The following is a 10,589-nucleotide window of genomic DNA, read 5'->3' as shown; positions in this document are numbered from 1 at the left end:
ACCCCATGACCCCGCCCCACCAAACCCCCCTTCCACAACAGCATCCCTTTCCCCCCTTGGACCTCCCTCTCCCCCAGCCCCCCCAGTTCCCCAGCCCCTCTCTCCCCCTGGCCCTCCTCTCCCCCAGGCCTCCACGTCCCTAGAGCACCCCAGCCAGCCAACCGACAGGTGCACCACCCGATCCCGTGGCCATGGTGCACCCCGAACACGAGGCCCAGGCAGGAGAGGGAAATCAGGCAAGCACCGTGCAACCTGATCCCCTTCCCCCCCTCCAGGTTTCAAGTCCCCTTCCCCCCCTCCAGGTTTCAAGCACCCCCATCACCCCAGTTAAATCACAAAGAAAGGGTTCAACAAGATGTTTATTGTACATAGTTTTGTCAACATCAAAAATGAGCAAAAGTTTTTTTTATGTTTGCAACAGTTATACTATTTTTTGAGAGATATTTAAAAAAATTAAACAGAACATATTATTTTGAGACAAACCCTGGTGTTAATGATTTGTCCAAACAGGGTCAGGAGATGGGTTGTGGAGGGAAGCTTCTATTGGGCCAGGGCCCAGTCCCCAGGCAGAAGCCCCTCAGTAGAGTCAGTGGCCTCCACTTGAGAATTGCTCCCGTAGGGCCTCCCGTATGCCAACAGCAGACTGGTGAGCCTGGCGGATGGCAGCTGTCCGGGGCTGGGCAAAGTGCCTCTCCTGGCCATCAGCACCTGTACCCCACCCTGGTAGGAAGGCCTCCCCGTTCCTCTCCACCAGGTTATGGAGAACGCAACACGCAGCCACCACCTCAGGGATGTTGCTCTCCCCCATGTCTAGGCGTGTGAGCAAGCACCGGAATCTGCCTTTTAAACGTCTGAATGCACATTCCACCTGGTTGCAAGCCCGGTTAAAGTGAGCATTAAACCGCTCCTTGCTCGCATCCAGGTGGCCAGTGTAGGGCTTCATCAGCCACGGCATCAGGGGGTAGGCGGCATCAGCCACTATGCACACCGGCATATGCACATCCCCAACCGCAAAATTGTGATGCGGGAAAAATGTTCCTGCCTGAAGCCTCCGGTACAGGTACGAGTTCCTGAAGATGCGGGCATCATGTGCCCGCCCTGACCACCCAACACAAATGTCAGAAAACTGGCCACAATGGTCGACCAGGGCCTGGAGGACCATAGAAAAGTAGCCCTTTCTGTTAATGAATTGGGCTGCTCGATGGGGCGGTGCACGGATTGGAATGTGTGTCCCATCGAGCGCTCCTCCACAATTCGGGAAGCCAAGGGCAGCAAAGCCGGCCATGACGCTGTCCAGATCTGGTAGACAGACGAGCCTGTTGAGCAGCTCCGAATTGATGGCCCTCACCACCTGCAGAACGAGACAGACAACAAAATGTTAGAAGGGGTGCCTTATCTCTTAGGAGGAGAACCCACCACCCACCTTCCCTCTCAAACACCCCGGGAATCCCCTCCTCAGAACCCCCCCCCCAACTATTCAGGGTGAGTGGAGGAGCTCCCTCCCACTCCACTTTGCCCTTCCTGACAGTCTCCCTTCCCCCCACCCCAAACTGTGACTGTCTCCAGACAATGACTTACCTCCATCAGGATAGATCCAACAGTAGACCTGCCCACTCCAAATTGGTGTCCCACGGAGCGGTAGCTGTCGGGGGTTGCCAGCTTCCAGAGGGCAATGGCGACCCTCTTTTCCAGGGGGATGGCGGGCCGCAGGTGGGTGTCTTGCCGTTGCAGAGCAGGGGCAAGCAAGGTACACAGCTCCTGGAAAGTGGTCTTTTGCATCCTGAAGTTGCGTAGCCACTCTTGGTCATCACGAGCCGGTCCCACCAGTCAGAGCTGGTTTCAAGCCTCCAAACACGCCTGTCCACAAAGAAGTTTGGAGGCAAGGGCAGTGCGACTGCTTGACGGACGATCCGTTCGTACCTCTGGTCTGGGTCCAGATGGGGAAGTAGCCTCATGACTGTGTCATGCAGATGCAGCAACACTTGCAATATGATGGTGTGGGGCCATCGCCTGCCCAGGGGCAGCTCTGGCTCCATGCCAAAAAAACGGGTCTAAAACAGAAAAACCTCCACAGAAAAAAGCTGCTGGGGTGTCCCAGGAAGCTGAGCACTCCAAACCAGCACTGCAATGCCTTGCTTACCTCCTAGAGGGACAGCAAAGGCAGCTGCAGGAGCAGAGCAACGGGTGTTCAGGAGTGTTCCTTTAACCACGCGTCTCTGCAAAGGGCAGGCAGCAGCACCCGGAAGGAAATGCTGCCCCCATGCCCTGGCAGAAGCAGTTCCGGGTGGCTTTGAATTTCGAAAGAGCGTCCAGCAGTCAGGATGCTCTTTTTCGAAAAAGCGGATCGATTTTCCGATCCGCGTATTGTAGTCTAGACGCGCTCTTTCGAAAGAGGCTTGCAGTCTAGACATAGCCTTAGTGTACATTAGTGGAGCTGTCAATTGGAATGCTGGTTTTGCAGTGTTGCACCCGAACCATAACTGAGAACAAAGAAAGACATAGGTCACTATTACCATGACTATATGTACAGCACTATTATGCTCTAGCAGGAATTAGAAAACACATGGGCAGTGTCTAGACTGCATCCCTTTTCTGTAAAAGGGATGCAGATTAGACACATCGCAATTGCAAATGAAGCGAGGATTTAAATCCCCCCCACTTCATTTGCATAAACATGGCTGCAGCTTTTTTCCAGCTTGGAGCTTTGCCGGAAAAAAGCGCCAGTCTAGACATGGATCTTTTGGAAAATAAAGCCTTTTCCAAAAGATCCCTTATGCCTCTTAAAATAAGGAATAAGGGATCTTTCGGAAAAGGCTTTATTTTCCGAAAGATCTACATCTAGACTGGCGCTTTTTTCCGACAAAGCTCCGAGCCGGAAAAAAGCGGCAGCCATGTTTATGCAAATGAAGCGGGGGGGATTTAAATCCCCGCTTCATTTGCAATTGCGATGTGTCTAATTTGCATCCCTTTTACGGAAAAGGGATGTAGTCTAGACACAGCCATGCAGAAGCATCCTCCAGAAAGCTTCCTTCCCTTTGAAAGTTCTTACTGACTTTCATGTATTTTTTATGATTTCCGACTATTCTCAATGGGCCAGATCCTCAACTGGTGGTGCAAATTGGTATTGACTGCAATACATGTTGTGTGTCCATACTCTGATTTAATGCTTTATTATTTGCACAATCAAAAATCCCACTGAGGTCAAGCAGTGTGGGATTGGAACAATATATAAAACCAGCTATTTTAGGATGATTGACTGTTTCCACTTTATCTGGAATGGTTGCCTTGAAGCAATAAAATTGCTCAGGGCCTGTTTCTCAGTTTTGCTAAGGGTGCTTTATACTGCTCCGGTAATGTTCAGGGTCCTTAAAGTGAATGTACATGTCATTTACACCTGGCACTTTGTAAACAGGCCTAGCGTAACTAAGAACACAGGCATGTACATGGAATTACTTACACAGGCCTTGTTTGTGTGAAATCTTCACTTTCTGTCAATAAGAACATTGGCCAGACTCTGATTGGGTCCTGCCCATAAGCTGGAAAACCAGCTGAAATAACTGCTCAGTGTCTGCAATGCATGGCAGATGTTCACCACGATCAAGATTCCCTGGATAAGTTGCAAGCGCTGCATGCCATGCATCTTAGAGGGAGGTAACAGAAGGGCTTGTCCAAAGGATCATGGTCTACCAATTGATATGAATATGTCCCCTGACCTGGCAATAGATCATTACCTAGCTATGCCTCACCTTGTGATGATTATCCCTTACTCTCGGGGCACATCTACACATCAGGGCAAAAGTTGAATTAAGCTATGCAACTTCAGCTATGTTAATTGCATAGCGGAAGCTGAAGTACCTTAACTTGGCTTTTGGCACGGTCTACACAGCAGGAAATCGAAGGAAGAGCACTCTTCCTTCGACTTCCCTTATTCCTTGTGAAATGAGGGTTATAGGACTCAGAATGGAAAGTCCTCCAGTTCATCATTATTTCGAAAGATTGGCTTGCTGTGTTATTCCGAAATAATGCTGCAGTGTAGACATACCCTCAATGAGCCCGATTCTAGGTTACTATTTACTGGCTGCTTTGCGCTGGGATAAAGTAGCCCTTTAGGGCCCCAGGAATATCACTCTAATCCATTTAAAATGAGTGGAAGCTACAGATCCTCAGCATCTGTTAGGAACTGACCCCTTATCAGCAAAGGCATTTTTTAACTCTGAAGCAGTAACAAACAAAGCAAGACCTGTTGGATTCCTTTCACTGGAGCCATTTTCAAACAACTCTCTTAGCTGTTTTGTGTGTATTTTAAACTCAAGATGTGAAGAGCTCCCACTTGAAAGGTCCGTCAATTCTCAGAACCCTTGGGCCTCCTGAAGCGCTGAAAGCTTTAAACCAGTGTTTTAAAAACAGAAAACATAGGGGTGAATTTTTAAAATTCTTCTTAAACCCAAGAGCTGAGTGACATAAATGCTGCCAGCCTGGGACCATAAGTGCCCATGGACAATAAAGTGAATTTTACCAGCATTATAAAATCTCAATGTGGATGCTTATATAGAAACACCAAAAGGCTCTTTAATTAACATAGTGCTATGGGGCAATGCTATAATAATACTGCTTCTGCAGTCTCGCTTCTAACCTGCTCTACTAATAAGATGTACAGAGCCTAGGGGAGATGATTTGATGCGGTACATTGAATTTTATATGATAACATGCTCTAAAAACATGTCATTATTCCTAGTTTATACTAATGCCCCTGGCTCTTCCCTCTTCATAATAAAATCTTTTCTATTTTTGCAGTATCTTTCATCTCTGAATCTCAGAGGGCTAGATTGTAGCTAGCCCTTACATGGCAATGCAGGAGGTGGGGTGAAAGAATAACAATTCCCTCTGCTTCTTGCACAACCTGAATAAGAGCTGGTCACAGACACAGCTCCTGGGTTCAGAGGAGTGAGAAAGATTGTGCTCTGTAGCAGTATAAAGGCCCTGCAAGCATAGAAAGGGTTAACAGGTCCAGACTGGTTCCCTGGCTGACAGGATGAGAGTATGAAAGCAAGGGGAAGTGAGCCCGAAGGAGAAGGGTTTATCAACTCTTTCCTAAGGGAGGGAAAGGAAGGCCTCTTGGAATTAACTAGTGTGTTTCTGGGTTTTTTTAAAATGATGGTTTGGTAGATAATGAGCAAGCCATGAAGAAAGGGCTTTAACAGGACGGAGACTTGGAGCTTTATTTCTATTTTCTAGCTGGTGCCTCCCTTTGGCACTGCCTCTGGAAGATATTTAAGCACCTGACTTCTGTCTCTGCCTATTCTAAAAAGCACTTGATTTCCATGGGATTTAAGTATGTGCTTAAAATCTTTCTTGCATAGGAATACCCTCTGGAAGTGGGGCTTTTGGAAAGCATAACAGTCAGAGAGGGGAGAGGAACAGGTGGAGGCCACACCTCTGCCTCCATACACACTGGTGAACTGAGCTGCTTGGATATACAGGAATATGCAGTTCTGATTTTTAGATGTGGGCCATCTGTACTGTCTCCTCTCTAATATAGTGCTGCTCAATCTACTTTCTTGGGAGGCGAGTCCAGGAAAAAGACAGGCAGAAAAAAGGGATTTATTTCTCACCGATTTAGAAGCAGAATTGTATATTGAGGCAGAGTAGACATCACTGAATATTCAACAGATGATTCTCAGCTTTTTGCAAATTCCTGGGTGCAAATGAGTCATGACCCATAAAGAACAATTAAACAGGTTGCGCTGTCCCTGTGTTTAAAATATACTTCCAAAATGTGCCATGTGTTTTTGGGGCAGTCACAGTATGTCTTGGTGTGGAAAGCTCTTCCCCCTATCCTATCCTATCCTATCCTACCCAGAAGTCTGGCATCAGAGGGAGCCTATTAATTTTTCTATTGCTCCATGCAGGAATTAATAGTTTAAGAAACTCTGATTTTAACTTTTCGTGTCACTGTCTTCAATGAGGAAAAAATAACCTCACAGCAAATCACTTGGGAGAATTTGCTGAAATTAGAACAGAAAAATTAAAAAAAAAACACAAAAAACTCCAGTCATCTAAAGAAGCGGGCTGTGCCCACGAAAGCTCATGATACCATCTATATGTTTTGTTAGTCTATAAAGTGCTACAAAAAAAATAAAACTAGTGCACTTTATGATCCTATTACTATAGCACCACCTTGTGATCAGCAGCACAACTGCACCCTTAATCAGTCTGAAAAATCCCATCCATGAACCACCTAACAGTGAAAACACATAATAGCTATATGCAGAGTAGTTAAAGCCCTCTTCTTCGCAAACATACACACACTTTTGTTCTTCAGCCACTGACTTTGCTGTTCATGCAATGGAGTGCTATCAAATTATCTCCCAACCAAGCAAGTAGTTTTATGAACACAGTTAATTTTCATGACTATTGAGACCATCAGTATGTTGGCTTCAGAGGATGACACAGTAAAAGATTGTTTTTTTCCATTGCTATAAAAGTTCCCAGAAATTCTAAGCTTGATTCAGAAGCCACTGGCTGTTTTATGCTGCACATGAGGCTGGATCATCATGATGTCCCTTCTAGACTTAGAAGCTATGAAAATGGGTGACAATATTAAGCCAGAGTGAGCTTGTAATTACTTTTTGCAGGCAGAAAATTATTGATGACACTAAGAGCACCCACTCATACTGGGAGTTTAATTACTTTTACCTTGCATGTCAATTATTTAGTCATCTATACTTTGCTTAACTATATTCTGAAATACCCTCTGATACACCAAATCTCCATCCATGTCTTCCTCCCGTTTCTTGAAAAAATCAGTAATAATTGCATTCATGTTGAAATCACTTGACATCCAAAAGGTCTGATTTCCAATGAAAAGCCTGTCAGAAGAGAATGTTGTTTAAAAAAAAAAATGAAAGAGATTGCCTGTAACTTGCCAAGCCTGTGAATGAAATTCCAGCAGTAGGTTCTGCAATTTCTCTACCTAATGTTGATGTAGAGGTGATGACAGGAATGGATTCTCATTTACATTGTTCTAATTGCATAGAGGGGCTGTAAACTGGGTGTAAAGATAATGCTAGGAAAGTGTAAATGGGCTGTAGTGTAAATGAGTACAGTAAATGAGGCCTTTTTAATTCATAGCTCAATGTATTCAGATATCACCACTGTAACCCAACACAGCTATAATTGCTCAGGAGACTGAGAGAAAGGTGGTGAAAAGTAGAACCAGAAGAATAATTGATTTTTATACTTGCTGGTTGTTCCAAAAATTTAAATAAATCATTTGGGTTGACCTGAAAATGTTTTTCAAAATTTCAGCAACTGCATAATTAAAAAATTGCTTTGAAACAAATCTCTCATGTTTTGAGTTTAACCTTCCAAAAACCCCTGAATTTCAGAATAAAAAGTTGTTTTGAATTGAGGAACAATGACATTTGTTTAAAAAAATGTCCAAACATTTTGATTTTTTTTTTTCAGATTTATTTTCATCTTAATCTAGTGACTTCAGCATGAATTTGTGAAATGTTTCCTGCAATTTTTGAGGAATAAAACTTTCAGCCAGAAAGTTCACCTAGTGGTGATTTTCTTAGTAGTCTGTTATTAATGGCTGTCCATCGATATCTTTTTATTAAAAAAAAAATTCCCAAAGTATACTCCACAATTTAATATTAGGTTCAAAAACTCAAATTGTATCAAATGTCACATTCTCCATGTATTTTAAACATTTTCAATAATATTTCAGCTGCTTTATATTTCCCCTTATTAATATCTATTTATATACCATATAAATAGTAGATGAATCTAGTATGTTTACCTTTATAGCATCAACAGATCTCAAAGCATGTCAACTGTAATATAAAAGCTACTCTGATACATTATACTATATTGCGTGAGATACTTACCAGTGGCACAATTAGAATACACTTTTTAAGTTGTCATGAGATAAGAGGGAAGGTCCTTTCATGGACTGATAACTGGTTAAAAGACAGGAAACAAAGGGTAGGAATAAATGGTCAGTTTTCCAAGTGGAGAGGGATAACTAGTGGGGCCCCCCAAAGATGTGTCCTGGGACCCATCCTATTCAACTTATTTATAAATGATCTAGAGAAAGGGGTAAACAGCGAGGTGATAAAATTTGCAGATGATACTGTGACGAAGTGGGGGTACCTGGCTGGTTTGTATGCTGCTGGCTCTGGGGGAACCCCCACTGGCTGCCGTGGGTACCACGACCCAGCAAAACAGGATGAGTCACTATGCAAACCAGTGGCCAGACACCCCCCATGGAGAGGAACAAAGGAAGGTGGAATGCTGCCTTGGCTGGGGGGCAGGGCTGGAAGTTAGTGAGTTGGTTGCTGGCTGTCGGAGGGCATGGAGGAGAGCCTAGGAGAAGGGGCTGGAGTTTAGGGGCCCAGTCTCCCCCATCTCAAGGGGGCCTGAGGCATCCTAGCCCAGTTCCTGTGACCAGACTACATCTGTGCTGCGCTGTGCTGGAGGAGCAATAAACCACCCTCAATTCCACTGGCTGGTGCAGTCTGTTTGTGCCATTTCGGGGTGCAGGAGACGGGGAACCCCCAACGCGCCGTCACAGATACCAAACTGCTCAAGATAGTAAAGACCAAAGCAGACCGTGAAGAGCTTAAAAAAAAATCTCACCAAGCTAAGCGATTGGGCAACAAAAATGGAAAATGAAAGTTAATGTTGATAAATGTAAAGTAATGCACATTGGAAAAAATAATCCCAACTATACATACAATATAATGGGGACTAATTTGGCTGCAACTAGTCAAGAGAGAGATCTTGGAGTCATTGTGGATAGTTCTCTGAAAACATCTACTCTGCGCAGCGTCAGTCAAAAAAGCAAATAGAATGTTAGGAATCATTAAAAAAGGGGATAGAGAATAAAACAGAAAATATCATATTGCCTCTGTATAAAACCATGGTACACCTACATCTTGAATACTGCGTACAGATATGGTCGCCTCATCTCAAAAAAAGATATATTGGCATTGGAAAAGGTTCAGAAAAGAGCAACAGAAATGATTAGGGGTTTGGAATGGGTCCCATATGAAGAGAGATTAAAAAGACTTGGGCTTTTGAGCTTAAAAAAGGGGCTTAGAAAAGGGGGTATGTCTACACTGCCACCCTAGTTCAAACTAGGGTTGCTAATGTAGGCATTCGAAGTTGCAAATGAAGCCTGGGATTTAAATATCCCGGGCTTCATTTGCATCTTGCCGGGCGCCACCATTTTTAAATCCCCGTTAGTGCGGACTCCGTTCCACGAGGAGTAACGGTAGTTCGAATTAGAGAGCCTAGTTCGAACTACCTACTCCGTGCCGCATGTAACCGTGGGCACGGAGTCCGCACTAACGGGGATTTAAAAATGGCAGCGCCCGGCAAGATGCAAATGAAGCCTGGGATATTTAAATCCCGGGCTTCATTTGCAATTTCAAATGCCTACATTAGCCACCCTAGTTCGAACTAGGGTGGCAGTGTAGACATACCCAGGGAGACTAAAGGGGGATATGATAGAGGTCTATAAAATTGTGACTGGTGTGGAAAAAGTGAATAAGGAACAGTTATTTACTTATTCCCACAATAAAAGAACTAGGGGTCACCAAATGAAATTAATAGGCAGCAGGTTTAAAACAAACAAAAGGAAACTTTTCTTCATTCAGAGCACAGTCAACCTGTGGAATTCCTTCCAGGGGATGTGGTGAAGGCTAGAACTTTAACAGGGTTCAAAAAAGAGCTAGATAGATTCATAGAGGTTAGGTCCATCAATGGCTATTAGCCAGGATAGGTAGGAATGGTATCCCTAGCCTCTGTTTCTCTGGAGGTGGGTGACAGGGGAGGTGGTATGTGGATTACCTGTTGTGATCCCTACCTCTGGAGCATCTGGCACTGGTCACTGTCAGCAGACAGGATACTGGGCTAGATGGAGCTTTGGTCTGACTCAGTATGGCCATTCTTATGTACACTTTACACAGTGGTCAACTTACTCACTATGGGACCCATTTACATTGGGCTCCTGACCCATTTCCTAACACATATTGAAAGGACTTGATTAGCCTACCCAAGTCAGTGTGGATGGGACTGCACTATGATAAATGCATTCTAACCTGAAAGCATGCTCCAGGCTCAGTGCCATAGCTAGCATCTAAAAATCTTTGCAGAACCCCCCCCCTCCCAAAATAACTAGTCCTGTGTGCATCAGTGTACAAAAATGTATTTCTCCTCCACCTCTAGTGGCAGGGTGGTCCAATGGGTGGATTGAGACTCAGGAATACAAGGTTCTATTTCCTGTTCTGTCACTGGACAACATGGTGGTGTTAGGCCAAGTCACTGTCTCGGTTTGTCGTCCCCCCAAAAAAATGGGGATAATGATATGAAGGTCCTTTGGAAAGCACTTTGATCTGTTAAGGGAAAATGCTATGTAACAGCAGGGTGTTAATACTATTGCTGGGTTACATCTCACTACAAATTAACACCTCCATACATACAAAATGAAACCTCCCTGGTAGGAATAAGAATCAAGGGTATTAGGTCTGGAACACTCTCTCCCGGGACATAACTCAGCCAATTGCTACACTTTCTCAAAA

Source organism: Pelodiscus sinensis, chromosome 1 (assembly GCF_052426305.1).
Source record: "Pelodiscus sinensis isolate ZL-2025 chromosome 1, ASM5242630v1, whole genome shotgun sequence".
Taxonomy (NCBI): Eukaryota; Metazoa; Chordata; order Testudines; family Trionychidae; genus Pelodiscus; species Pelodiscus sinensis.
The sequence above is the reverse complement of the archived record's forward strand: the minus strand, read 5'-3'. Positions refer to the sequence as shown.